Source organism: Thermobia domestica, chromosome 13, assembly GCF_964235325.1.
Source record: "Thermobia domestica chromosome 13, izTheDome1.hap1.1, whole genome shotgun sequence".
Classification (NCBI taxonomy): domain Eukaryota; kingdom Metazoa; phylum Arthropoda; class Insecta; order Zygentoma; family Lepismatidae; genus Thermobia; species Thermobia domestica.
Window position 1 is genome coordinate 11,320,837 of NC_137466.1, and position 13,919 is coordinate 11,334,755.

The window sequence follows — 13,919 nt, forward strand, 5'->3', positions numbered from 1 at the left end:
GTAAAATATATTAATGATTGCAATAGCAGCTTATAAATCATTGTGTGCATGCGATTGCTGACCTACACGAAAATAAATATTCCGCACGCTTCCTTTCAGGTTACGCAAACTGACGTGCCTGCTTAAGGGTTAAAGCATTATTAGATTATTATTGTAGGAGGATATGGGTGACACCGAACCTCTGAATCACCTTATCTCCCAGCCCTTGTACTGAACATGTACACATGTCCTGCCTATCAAGTTATTTCAAGAAATATAAACTACGTGGGTCAGTCAGAAAGTTAGTTGCACTCCTTCGTAAATATTTTCGGTCAAAGGCTATTACGATATGGCAAGACTGCAAACATGTAGCTGTATTGTGTGACGCAGCGGCTTTCACGAGATAAGTGTAGGTGTTCTGATAATCAGTCGTAAACATGTCTCGACACTTCCAAGTGATGTCTAAATTGGAAATGCGTGCACTGATTTTTTTTTTTTTTTTTTTTTTTTTTGGGCGAAAAGGTGTAACTGCACTGAAATTTATCGGCAGTTGCATGAAGCATGTGTGGGTCTTCCTGCACGTGGTGCGTTTTCGAGTGTTTCGTCACCGTTCTTAAACTTGTTAAACCAGCAGTGCACTGTTTATTACGACACCGTCACCAAAGGCCTGGCATATCTTCCGCCCTGCTGCAGCGGCGTTTGACCCCAGTTTGACCACGTACTGCATACACGCCCTTATGACGCTCTGTGGAGGTCCCAGGTTCACTCTGTCCTTACGCAAATTCATGGTGTAACTGAACTTCCACAACCAGGCAGTATGTTGGATATACCCACACCAACAATTGGCCTTCGCGTTATCTTCATTCGCATTGAACTTACGGTGGTGAAAATGCATTGTCACGTCAACCTATCGCGAAGTGGTGCAAAATGTTTGCGAACGGACTCACAGATATTGATGAGGTTGAGCGCGAGAGAAGACCATCAACTGCGACAAATCCGGAAATCGGTGCTCCTTATAGCCTAGATCTTTCACTGTGTGGCTTCCATGTGTTTGGTCCACTGAACGACAAACTTTCAAAGCGACGATACTACTCGGATGACGAGCTGAAAGCTACAGCCCAAGAATAGTTATCGGGCATTGGACGGGATTTCTTTGCAGAAGCCATAGAAAAACTTGTACCACGCCTCGACAAATTATGAAATAACGGAGGTACTTACATTGAGAAGTAGATTGTGAATGGAACTTCAATATACAAATAAAGTTATTGTAAAATTTCTATCCTGTTTTATTTTCTTAAGCATTGCAACTAACTTCTTGACTGACCCTCGTATTTGTAACACAACGTGATAAAGGAAAAAAGATATGAGTGGAACCTGTCTAAATACATAATAGCTGAAACGTATACACTTACCAGATGTCTATACTCGATGATCAATCTGACATAGATGAACTAGTTCCTTGAAGTAAGAACGAGACCAGAGTATCATTTTACATAGAGGTCTATAAATTACCTCGGAGATCCTGATTACAGGACGGCATAGTTCCACACGATAAAAGCCCATATATCGAAAAGCTTTTTTATGAAAACATACACCTTAATTTCTCCAGATCAAGACCTGAAGGAAAGAAATTACATAATTATTATGTAATTAGAGAAAAAATCTATAAAAATTATGTTACTGAATTGGCTGAAAGAAACCCAAAAAATTTTAAAATGCAAAATGATTCACATTTGGAAACTGTATAAGTATTCTACAATTTCCAGTCGTTATAACCACACACAATTTGAGCTACATGTAAAGTAGAGGCATATTCTGTTCAATGGAGCTACAAAGATTGAAAAACAACTTTCGAAAATACTGTCTCCTACTGGTATACTTCTGGTCACAAAAGCCCAGACTGCCTTCGAGAGTCCAATTACAATAATTTGAACATTGCCTCCAAGTAAATATACAAGTTGCAGGAGGAAAACAATCATCATTATCATAGGTCAGTTGCTGCAACCAACAAGCTTCCATGATCCACGGTCTTCCGCTAACCTCTTCATCTTCACGTACGAATTTCCTGTTTTAATATCGTTCAATACAGTAGCGTCATTTCAGATTTGGCTTGGGGGGGGGGGGGCAAGACCCCTTGATATAAGTAAAATTTCGCGTTTTTCACTGATTTACTACTATTCTATTGATAAAATCTATCTAAATCTCAAACTCAGGGGGGGGGGCAAATGCCCCTCCCTGCCCCCCTAAATGACACCCCTGGTTCAATAATTGTAGTCTCCTTCGCCTCCTCCCTATCTTTCCTTCCACCATACCCTCTAGCACGTCCCTCATGTTACAGTTCCTTAGCCAGTGTTCCAACCAGTTTCCCTTCCTCTTCTTAATAATATCTAAAATTGTTCTTTTCTCCCCTAACATTTCTAACACCCTCTCATTCGTTTTCTGCTCAACCCAGCTAATTCTCTCCATTCTTCTCCACACCCACATTTCGAAAGCTTCCAGTTCTTTATATCAATTTTGCGTAATGTTCATGTTTCTGACAAATATAATACAATACTTCACACGAAACACTTTATGATTGCCTTTATGAACGCTTTATTCAAAGTCCCACAAAATAGTGTTTTCTTCCTCCTGAAAGCTTCTTTCGTCATTCCTATCCTTGCTTTTATTTCACGTTCATATTTCATATCATAACTAATAATACTACGCTGGTATTCAAAACTTGTCACCTGTTCTATTTTCTCCCCTCCTAAAACAATCACAAAATGTGATTAAAAAAAAAAAGGATGAAAATCACAAAGTTGTATTGTATGATACCAGATTCAAGCTTGTGGAGGGTACATCGTCCACCAAAATTAAGAAACGGAGGAGGCTAATATTGAAGTGCTTGTGGTCTAGTGGATAACGTAACGGACTTGCGCACTAACATTCATGAGTTCGAAACCTGCCTACAAAAGTTCTTTAAAAAAATAATAATAAAAAAGCTGCTTTTCACTGAAGAAGACCGTTTACATTTGAACGTAAGAAATTTCTAAATATATTACAGATATGTAATGTAGTACACTAAAACATATATTAAACAAACTCACAACTCCTTCAACATTTACTAGATCCATGTTCGATTCCCTGCGGGAGCTCATATGGTTCGGATTTCACGTTACGCAGTACGTTCAGATCCCATATAACCTCGAACTCCAATGCAGCACAGTAGAATGATGTTCATCCTAGAAACTAACTCATTAGTATTTCGTGCCAAAAGGGGCATCATTTGGGGAGGGTAGGCCAGGCAGTTGTCACATAGGTTTGAGATGTATAAACATTAAAATCAGTAGTACAATAATATACTAATGAGAAACATGAAGAGCTTCTATGTATATTGGAGAGTCTTCTCTCTCAAGCAAAACCTGAAATGACGCTACTGCACACAATGAGAATCATTGTGTAAGAAAATAAATGGTCGTTAAATTATATCAATACTAACATGAGTGTGTATTCTGCGTGCAGGAATAAAAAGGCGGAATAAATATAAAAACGGACATTTCAATATTGTAGAAAATACCCCTCTTTCAGATTCAGAATTTTCGAAAATGGTGAATCACAATTTTAATGAAGAGACTGTGTACCGAAGAGCACATCTCCAACTCAGCAAGTCCCAATATTGGGCATTTTCTGAATACAGAAAGAGAAATTTGAAAAGTTTAAAAATTTTCTCTTTTTCTGGCAAACAACATCCAGCAGAAGCCTTCTTCCCTGTCATTACCCGGGCCTTGTCGTGGCTAGAGGGCTTAAAGCCTAAACGGTGACCAATTGGGTTTATATAGCTACGAAGAAAGAGCTGTTCGGATCGAGTAAATGAGCTTAAATACCACCACGAGTAATTTTCCATAATTAGTAACTCAAAATCTATTGAACGTTTTTGTACCGTATGACCTATAAAACAACTCGTCTAGCAACTCTATCCATCACGACTCTGGAACTCACTAAAGAAATAATAAACACTTCTGACCAGAGTATATACACTTGTTTATTAAAATCTAAATTCCAGTGTAACAGTTTCAACAACGTAACGTGTCTGATGAAGACAACGTTACGTTGTTGAAACTGTTACACTGGAATTTAGTTTTTAATAAACAAGTGTATATACTCTGGTCAGAAGTGTTTATTATTTCTTTAACTCGTCTAGATAAGCAGTTGACGAATATATAATGAACGTACTGGTCTGACAACGTATATAGGTGAAATCGTGGAAAATATAGAAATACGTGGACTGAATGTGTCACATCTAGCCATAATAATGAGTCACATTAGTTGTGATACAAAATGACTTACTGTTTACTGGATATTATGGATATGCTTTTCTCTACTTTATAGTCCCATTAATATAGGATATTTATAGTGAAATAATGATTTCTTTTTGTTTTATTATCTTGATATAGGATATATTTGAGTAGTACATATCATATTCTTAATCTACTAGTCATGCAGATCACTTTGATATATAGGACATATAAGGTCAAAGTGCTGTATAGATTTCCAACCTGAAGGAGTAGGGTCACTTCCGGGTAAGGAATTGAAATTTGTTTTGGAATTATTAAGAAACCCTTTCAGGAAATATATAAGTTATCCCCACATTCAAGGTTCAACTTTGGAGTCATCATCCCTGGTCAGATCTTTTATTGCGGATTATATCATTGGTGTTTGAAATCCTCTACAATATTTTGCCTTCTCTGTTACATTTGTTTCCAGGACATCCTTTCTGCTCTTCTATAAATTTCCCCTAACTCAGTTTTCGGTTTAAGAAATCTTGTGAAATGGGTAGCTGAGAAACCTGGGGTGAGTGTGGCACGACTCCATCGCCTCCTGCAAAAGCCGAAGTAGAGTAAAAATACACGGAAACTTAGTGTATGTGAAAACGGACGGAACTTTAAAACTAAAATTGCAATATTCATGTATCATATGACCTTACCTAGTGAACAAAGCAGTATTTTCAAGCAAAGTGCAGCTCTAAGTGGATGGTAAACTCTATCTAAGGCTAAATAGAAGTACTTCTTTATAACAGTAGAAAAATATGAATCGATCGTGATCCCATAACAAAACTTTCTGAGACATGATATGCTGGAATACACATGTTTCTACGCAAAGTTTTCAAAATTATTAAAGTATTTGATTTTCCAAAACTCAATTTAAAAAAAAATAAAATAAAAATGAATCATCATAGGTATTCTGCCTTTATTGGCGTGACACTTACCGCAACACAGAAGCATTCCATACTCCACCGTCTTCAGCTAACCTCTTCATCTTCACGTACGATTTTTCTGTTTTGACATCGTATATCAATTGTAGCCTCCTTCTCTTTACTGCCACTATACTGTCTAAATACGTCAATCACGATACGTTTCTTCTTAGCCAATATCCCAACTAGTTTCTTTTCTCTTCTTAATAATATCTAACATTGTTCTTTTCTTCCCTAACGTAATAATATCTAACACCATCTCATTCGTTTTCCACTCGACTCAGCTAATTCTTCTCCACACCCACATTTCGAAAATTTCTAGTCGTTTTTAATCACTGTTGCTAATGTCCATCTTTCTGACCCATACAGTACAATACTCCACACGAAGCATTTTGAGTCTTTTTTCCAACTCTTTATTCAAGATCCCGAAAACAGACTTTTCTTTCTTCTAAATGATTCTTGCGCCTTTTTATGTTGTTGTTAATTCGCATTCACATTTTATTTACCACGAATAACATTATCTAGTCACCCGTTCTATTTTCGCTCCTTCTACTTCTATGTTTGACACCAACCGCTTCGTTCCAATCACCATGGCTTTCGTCTTCCTAATATTTATTTTCATTCCATATTCTTCACAGCCCTTCCTCAAGTTTTCTAATAACTTATTGATTTTTTTTTTCCAGATTACACCACACGTGCCATATCGTCTGCAAACCGTATACATCTAATCATTCTATCTCCTTCCGAAATGCCGTCTTCATTATGTAGGCTCTTTATCACTATCTCTTCTAGATACATATTAAATAATGTTGCAGAGACACAGCATCCCTGTCGAGCTCCCCTTCTAAATGCACTCTCTTCTGTCATTTCCTCTCCTATTCTCACACTTACTTCTTGGTTTATATGTAAGTTTATGAGTCTTTGATTTCTTTATTGCAAACCAACCTTCTTTAGAACTCCCAATTCATGTGGTCAAAAGTCTTTACTAGATCAATATATACACACCACATACACCTCTTTATCTTTTCCTGATCACCCTTAATAATACAAATGGATCTCTTGTGCTCTTACTTGTCCTGAACCTGAACTGTTCCTCCTCATTTTCATTTGTTTTTCCATACAGCCTTCTGTTTAGCATTCGAAGCAAAATCCTTGCTGCATGCGATATGAGGCTAATAGTTCTATTAATTCTAACATTCCTTTGGTTTGGATTTCTTAGCCATTGGTATCGTCATTGTCTTCAGGAAATCTTTTTGGCCACTCTCCTATTTCATTTATTTCATTACAGAATAAAAAAAAAAAATCTTTCTTGCCCTTACCTCCCATACTCTTAATGAATTCGACTTTCGTTCCTAATCTGACTTCGAAGGAAAAAAAAATCGCATAGTAGTCATGTGCAATATCAAAATTAAAGCCTCGTAACATAACCCACAATTTGGTGCTCATCCCAGCATTCTACGTCAACTCTCATATCATTTATGAATCATTTTATGATTGTATGTGTACGAAAAATTGCGCTGTTTCACATGCTACAAAGCTCTAACTAACTCTATGGCCTCTGTAACACGAAGGTTCAATGTCGCAATTACAAATGCTCTCCATCGACTTCTATCCTTAGCCAACTGGATCCAGTTTCTATTTTGTATTTCTATTTCTGCGAGATCCACCTTAATACTGTCCCCCAAGCTGCACACAAGTCTTCCTAATGATCATTTTTCGTTCAGATTCCCAGTTAAAACTTTGAAAGCGTTCCTACTTTCTTCCATTCTGGCTACATGACTGCCTACTAAGACTCACAGATTTGTTGGCCCTAATAATGTTTGGTGAACGATATAAATTATGTAGTTCCTCGTTATGAAGTTTCCGCCATTCCACATTTCCGTTCTTGGGTCCGAATATTCGCATCAGGATCTTATTCACAAACACTTCCAGTCTACGTTCTTCCCTTAGAGTAAGCGACCATGTTTCGCAACCATACAGAACAACAGGCATGATCATCGTTTTATATAATGTAAGCTTCAAATTCCTCGATAGGATTCCCGACAAGAGATTTTGAAGTAAATAATAATACGAATTCCTTTCTTTTAGTCGATATTTAATTTCTTCGTCAATATGATTTTGGTCTGTTAATATTGATCCTCGATATTTGAAAGTATTCACTTTATCGAAAGTATTATTTGATATATTAACGCATCCATAATATGCACTATTACGATCCCTACGAACTTCTATGTATTAGAAAACTCTAATTGGAAAACTACAATACATAACAATGTACAATTTTGCAGTTTTTTCAACCACTGGTAGTAATTCATGGTAAGCAAGTATCAATAAAATGAAAGATCCTTGGCTTTTTCATTAGTTCACTTGACATGGAAAGACCCGTGTGTGTGACCCAAAACAATCATACGCAGTGGCTCAGTGGTAGAGTGTTCACCTTCGGTGCTTGGGGTCCCTGATTCGATCCCAGCTCGTGCTGTGTGAACTTTGTGGTAGACAAACACCGCGCTCATGGGTTTTCTGAGCATTCTTCCGTTTCCTCCCACTTTCTTCAGTCCACCATCTCATCATCATCTCTCCTTTAGCCTAACCGGCATAAACGTAAGACGCAAAACTAAAGATTTCATTTGATTTTTTACAAAACGATCATACACTTCCAAACGAGGAACAAAGTAAAATGGGGAAGTATAAACGTATATATCTTACTTAATTGTTTATCCATGTACAAGATCTTGATTGTTGAGCAGTTAATTTCATGGAGGAATTATGATTTATGGCACCCATGATTCACTGTTCCGATTACAAGTGAAATCATTTCGTGAAGAATCAAGTATACAAATCACAATCACAGTAATCGGAGCATTGAACTGAAACATAACTCAAGACATAATTAACTATTAACCAATAAATTTAAAAATATACGTTTCTTACAGAATGTGGATTCATTTTCAGAACAGTTGGTAACAAAAACAAAAGGAAACTACCCGAAACTTAATACTAAGTTTAATATTGAAAGGTAATATTCCAAAAACTATTCTATGTCCATTCGATAAGACTAGATTGTAATTATGGTAATTGACCATTACCACGATAAAAATAAGCAAACTTATTCAAATGAGAATGATGCTATAACAATTTTTGCTAATTAAAAATACAAATTTCCCTTTAGAGACAGGCATGGCATTTTTAAAATGTTTTTGTTTGTCTTTTAACCGAACGTCTCGAAGTAACTTAATTTCCGTACTGAATGGAAAGGGCAGGTGCGATGTATAACCCTTATCTGCCGTTAATTCGTAAAATAAGTCATCCAATATCCAGTCACAGACCTTTAAACCGCCCATTTTAATATTTGCATCCCCAACACATTAACAAATATGTCTTTTAAAAAAATTCAAAACTCACCATGCATTTATATGTTTATTTTTACAACATCAACACGCAACTAGAAATCCTACCGCAATTCTATTTGTTAACATTACAAAAATTCGTGAGTTGGACATCCTATTTCACGAATAAATCTGCTTTTACCTACTTTCCTCATGAAAAGAGAGCACATAAAATTTAATTTCATAATCATTCACTACCATTAATCATCTGTCTCCTTTAGCCTAAAAGAATAATCGTAGTACGATGGGTTAATTCTGTATTCTGGACGCCAAAACTGGTAAAAAACAGAATGTTTCCAGGAGTTGTTACGGAAGGGGAATTAATGTGTGAGTAATCTGTGATGTGAATAGAATAGAAATGCAATATGTGTAATGGAGGAACACGAAATGTTGCTGAGAGAGGGCCAAAACTAGGTTATAAAACAGAAGCCGTTGGAGATCTATACAAATCGTGAAGGCAAGTATAAAACGTACAGGTTTAGTTTTGGCGCACCACTAGAAAGAATTGTTGAAAACTTATAATTCTAATCTCATTCTTATTGTCTCCTAAAAGGTTTCCACTTGGCGACGTGATAATATCTCACTTGGCATACATAAAATTGAAGTGAGCCACCAGAAGTAATTGTTGAAAAAATACAATTCCTTTTCGATTTGAGTATAAATACGGCTTCCGGATGTGCAGCATAAAACTACAGTGCAACAAACACAAACCAACCTGTGCTAAGTGGCCACCAAAGCAGGAACGCTATCTAACCGAGTCAAGTGGGGCAAAGCTGATGGGCCCGTGCGGCAGCGCGTCAGAAGGGAGAAGGCACGTCAGCGATGGTGGGTATGCGGGCAAGGGAAAGGAGTGGATGATGGCAATAAAAGTTTCAATGCCAGTTGTCATGGTTTCATACTAGTAACGCTGCACTTGTAAGCATAAAATACACGTTTTGTGTCGTGTGCAGAAATATGCCGCCGGTGGAAAAAAGCACCTAATAGAGGCAGCTTTCATATGTACTCACTTATTTTATCCGTCGCAAAGCACTTGTAATCACTTTACACTGGTAACATGTTCCTTATAAACATGTCTTTCCATGCAAAGTACTGAATTTTACCTGTAAATCTTCCAAACTGTTGTGCGGCAAAACTACATCTGCACTGTATAAAGTTACACTTAACGTCAAACACCTAATCTAACCAAAATAAGGCTATATTTAGCAAAGACGATCAATTTTTAGAAAAAACCTGTCCCTCGAAAGCAGAATTTATCCAGTACGATTTTATTTTCAATTTAAAAATAATTAAGAAATAACTTTAAGCTAACATGTTTAGCTTCTGTGATTATAGGACAGGACCACCAGTAAAAATTACTGTTAAAGCATCGATCATTTTGCAGGATCTAGGAGCAAATCAATTGATTAACAAGTTATAAATGAATTTACACAACTAGAATCGAAACTATTTGAATTGAAATAGAACTCTGGAAAAACTATAAATGAGCGAATAGAACTGTGTGTGCCATAAATTATAACAGAACAAACGTTACTCGTTAATTCTCGGCACAACTCTCGCGAAATGAGGATTCCCTGGAAAACACTGTAAGATCCGAAGACAATCATGTTTGTAATGGAAGGTTACTTTTCGCTTAAATATCCCTTGGCAAGTCTTTACTTAGACTCGAACAGTGACTTTAATCGGTTCTTATAGGTTCAGTCACTTGCTGGAACTGTTTTTGCCTGAGTCACTTGTTGGAACTGTACGTGCCTTTGGAGTGACGTTCTTAGTTGAAAGATTGGTGGTAGTTCATATTTTTCCCAATACGTGTCTCCGTACAGTCGTATGGTAGTTTCTTACTGTGATATCACATGTTCTGTCTCCTTGTAGGAAGTAAGAGGAAGCACGTGGTCGAAGGCTGAAGATATTTCCGACGTATGGTAAAAGTGGGCGTTTATTGGTTTTTCTTGTTTGTAATAACAGCAAGTGTGCTCGCTTTAATAAATAGATGTCTGTGCGGAAAGGAACATTTTTCAGTAATGTGAAGTTGAGTATTGTGCAAGTGCTCTTGCTATATTATTGTTTCGTGTGTGGAATCAGCAATTATGCATTTTTCCTGGTATTTATGGCAGCGTAAATTTGCTGATAGTTTGTCACTTGGAGAGAGATATTTTTAAATTTTACGCCATGTCTATCATTAGCGGTCAGTGTTTTCATTTTTTAATTGATATTATTTTTATTCTTGATTAGTTTTGCATTTGAGTATTTGGCAAGATTTTCCTTTGTGTAGAACAGTATGTACAATGTAAAGAATTATACTAAAATCTTAAGTACAAGGGGCACATCCGCTTGTTTTAGAAATAGTAAATTACTTATACGAGGAACGGTGTTTAGTAACATTTTGGCTCTTGTAGTTATAGTATAATTCTTAACATTGTACAAAAATGAAATCTTTGAGTTTTACGTCCCACGTTTATGCCGGCTAGGCTAAAGGAGACTGATGATGAGAAATGAATGAAATGGTGGAATGAAGAAACTGGGAACCCAGAGAAAACCCACGCACACGGTGTTTGTCCACCACAAAGTTTACTTGGCGGGACCAGGGTTTGAACCCGGGGCCCCATACACTAGAGGTGAACTCTCTACCACTGAGCCACCGCGGCCCCATTAACATTGTACATTACTTTGACTCGGACAGTGACTCCAACCGGGTCAGATGAATCGGTTGCAATCACTGTTTGAGTCATTGCATTTCATTTATTTGCCTGCTTCATTAGCTTACAAAGCATGAGAAGTTCTCATGAAAGCGTTACAGTTGTCAGGAAGAAAAGAAAGAAAAAAAACATACAATATTGTCAAGTACCAGAGGTATACATCATGCATATTTCCAAAACCACATAATAGGACATGAGAATTTACATCTAATTAGGTAACTGTTTGTACCACACCAGGCATGTACTCACGGGTAAGTATCTGTTTCCAACTCTTCAGTTAATGAGTCATTTAAATATTCTTTAATTGTGTAATAGCACTTTTCAGTGAATAGATTATATAAAGTCTTACCAAAAAGGGAAACATTGGTCATATTTTTCAAGTACAAAGGAAGTTTATTATACAATCTGACACAATTCATGTACATGGTTTTGCTTATATTAGCATTATAGTCAAAGTAAAGACGTGCCTATCCCTATACAAAGTACAAAATTTTCAATACTGTGTACAATTATGTGTTTTTGACTAAGAGGTTCTGTCTCTCAAATAAGGATGTGGGCATTATACTACTTATTCATTAATTTTAGTTAACATTTTAGTATTTATTCCGAAGTTGGTCGTCCGCCAGGTTTTCGACAAAAAGCAAATAACGCCTACGAAAATTTAAAATTGTCAATTTTATGACTGCTCTACATGGTTATAATAGACTAGGGGGCATTTATTCCGAAGTTGATCATCCGTCTGGTTTTTGACAATAAGCATAATTGCTTTACTTAACCTGACATTTTTACGGGTTTTACCGTATGATCGTACGAACTTAAGCCATATTTCTATACGTACCTAGTTTTATATTTTTCTGGTGTTGTGTATAGTACCATAACATTGAACAGCTCCGTACCTACTACCTACACAAGTATAGATACGAGCAGTTTTCATTTAAATCCTTCTAATTATGCCTCACCTTTATGCCTATTCTTTCTTCAAATTTACCACACCAGGAACTTACACACTTGAGTCTGCTATCAACCTTGCACTTGAACAACTATGCCTCTTAATTTGTCATTGTTTATGTTATCTACTCTGAATAAACATATTAATTAAAAACAGCGTACATTAGTCACTTTTGACAAATCTTATTTAAATAAAGTGCATGCGTTAATTCTTAATAACTAAAAATTAAGGTATAAATATCACAACTCACTTTCCCTAACTTTTAAATCCAGAACACCTGACACCAAAACTTCTGGAATTGGTTGCCAACCGTTGCCAGGTCAGGTTACTTGTTCTTAAGTGAAGCAGATCTACTTACCAATTCTTATCGGGTCATTCCGTAACTGTTTGCATCAATGCATTGCAAAATTTTCTGAATAGTTTACGATAATCGGTGTAGCAGATGTAATTACTTTTTGCATTATTCGCGCAGAATTTTGAGAAGACTGATTACAATACAAACTGCCTCCCTAATGATTTTTCCAGGTATGTTCCCGGGAACCATTCTCTCCGAAGTAAGCTAACCTCCCCTGGAGGTCCACCCAACGATTGCACACTTTCACCATATGTATCAGCTCTTCTTGACGAAAAAAGGCGATCGGTATATAATTGGTCACTTCCGTTTAATTGCTTCCACTACTCACTATCTAATACAGTTTTTAGAATTTCCGACGGCTGTATGTTTTCAGAGATTGCACACACGCAAAATATCAATTAACTCGTCTTGATACCCGACCCCACCTTGGAAACTGTAATATATATATATATATATATACCGTATGAAAGTGGTACACTGGAAGTGACCGGAATTGCGTTAGCAATCACTTTCTTTCGTGAAGACGAGTTGAATGATACTGTTACTGAACATTTTCTTTTTTCAAGACGAGTTGATTAACATATACGTTGTATGTGGGCAATCGCTCGAAACACTTCACTCCAGTAAATTGTTTTAAATATCATATACCGGTATCGAAAGTGATAACCGGAATTTTGACATTATTCGTTTTCTTTCGTCAAGACGAATTGATTGATTATATATATATATATATATATATATATATATATATATATATATATATATATATATATATATATATATATATATATATATATATATATATATATATATGTTGCATGTGTGTAATTGTTGGAAACACTTTACCCTGGAAACTGTGTTGAATATCGTGTATCGAAGTGGATCACCAGAAGTGACTAACTCTGGGACCGATCGATTCCAATCAAGAAGAGTTGTTGTTATACATATTTTATGTGTGCAATCGTTGAAATCACTTCACCTCCAGAAATTATATTAAATACGGTGTATAGGAAGTTGTTGACCGTGACTATTCCGGTACCTATCGCTTTCCTCCAGGCAAGTTTAGCAAAGATTTGAATCCAACATGGCTATTTAGTAAGCAACTATAATGTTCACTCATATATGACAAAAGTGATAGCTGCCAAGAAATAGCGTTCTCTTGTTTAACAGCTAAAATGCTCTCTGCGAAGTATTCTGAAGTCTTAATGACATCAAACAAAATTACGATTACAAGTAGACGTAAACAGTTAAGAACATCCGTCTAGAACGAGATTTGAACTATGATACAGCGAGCAATCTACACTAGAATACAGGGATATAGTTGCCG

The 13,919-nt window shown here is 36.4% G+C and overlaps 1 protein-coding gene across 6 annotated transcripts in view; it reads right to left on the reverse strand.

Annotated features, from left to right (window-relative positions):
* Fancm (FA complementation group M) overlaps positions 1–12,769 on the reverse strand; it is a 255,915-nt gene extending 243,146 nt beyond the window's left edge. For 4 of the 6 annotated variants that reach the window (XM_081735483.1, XM_081735478.1, XM_081735481.1 and 1 more), the window contains exons 1-2: positions 12,488–12,642; positions 1,392–1,596 (exon numbers count right to left, since the gene is read on the reverse strand). The gene's annotated coding sequence lies outside the window, so the exon portion shown is untranslated. The other 2 variants (XM_081735480.1, XM_081735479.1) reach the window with 2 other exon arrangements.
* Between the last annotated feature and the right edge of the window lie 1,150 nt (positions 12,770–13,919).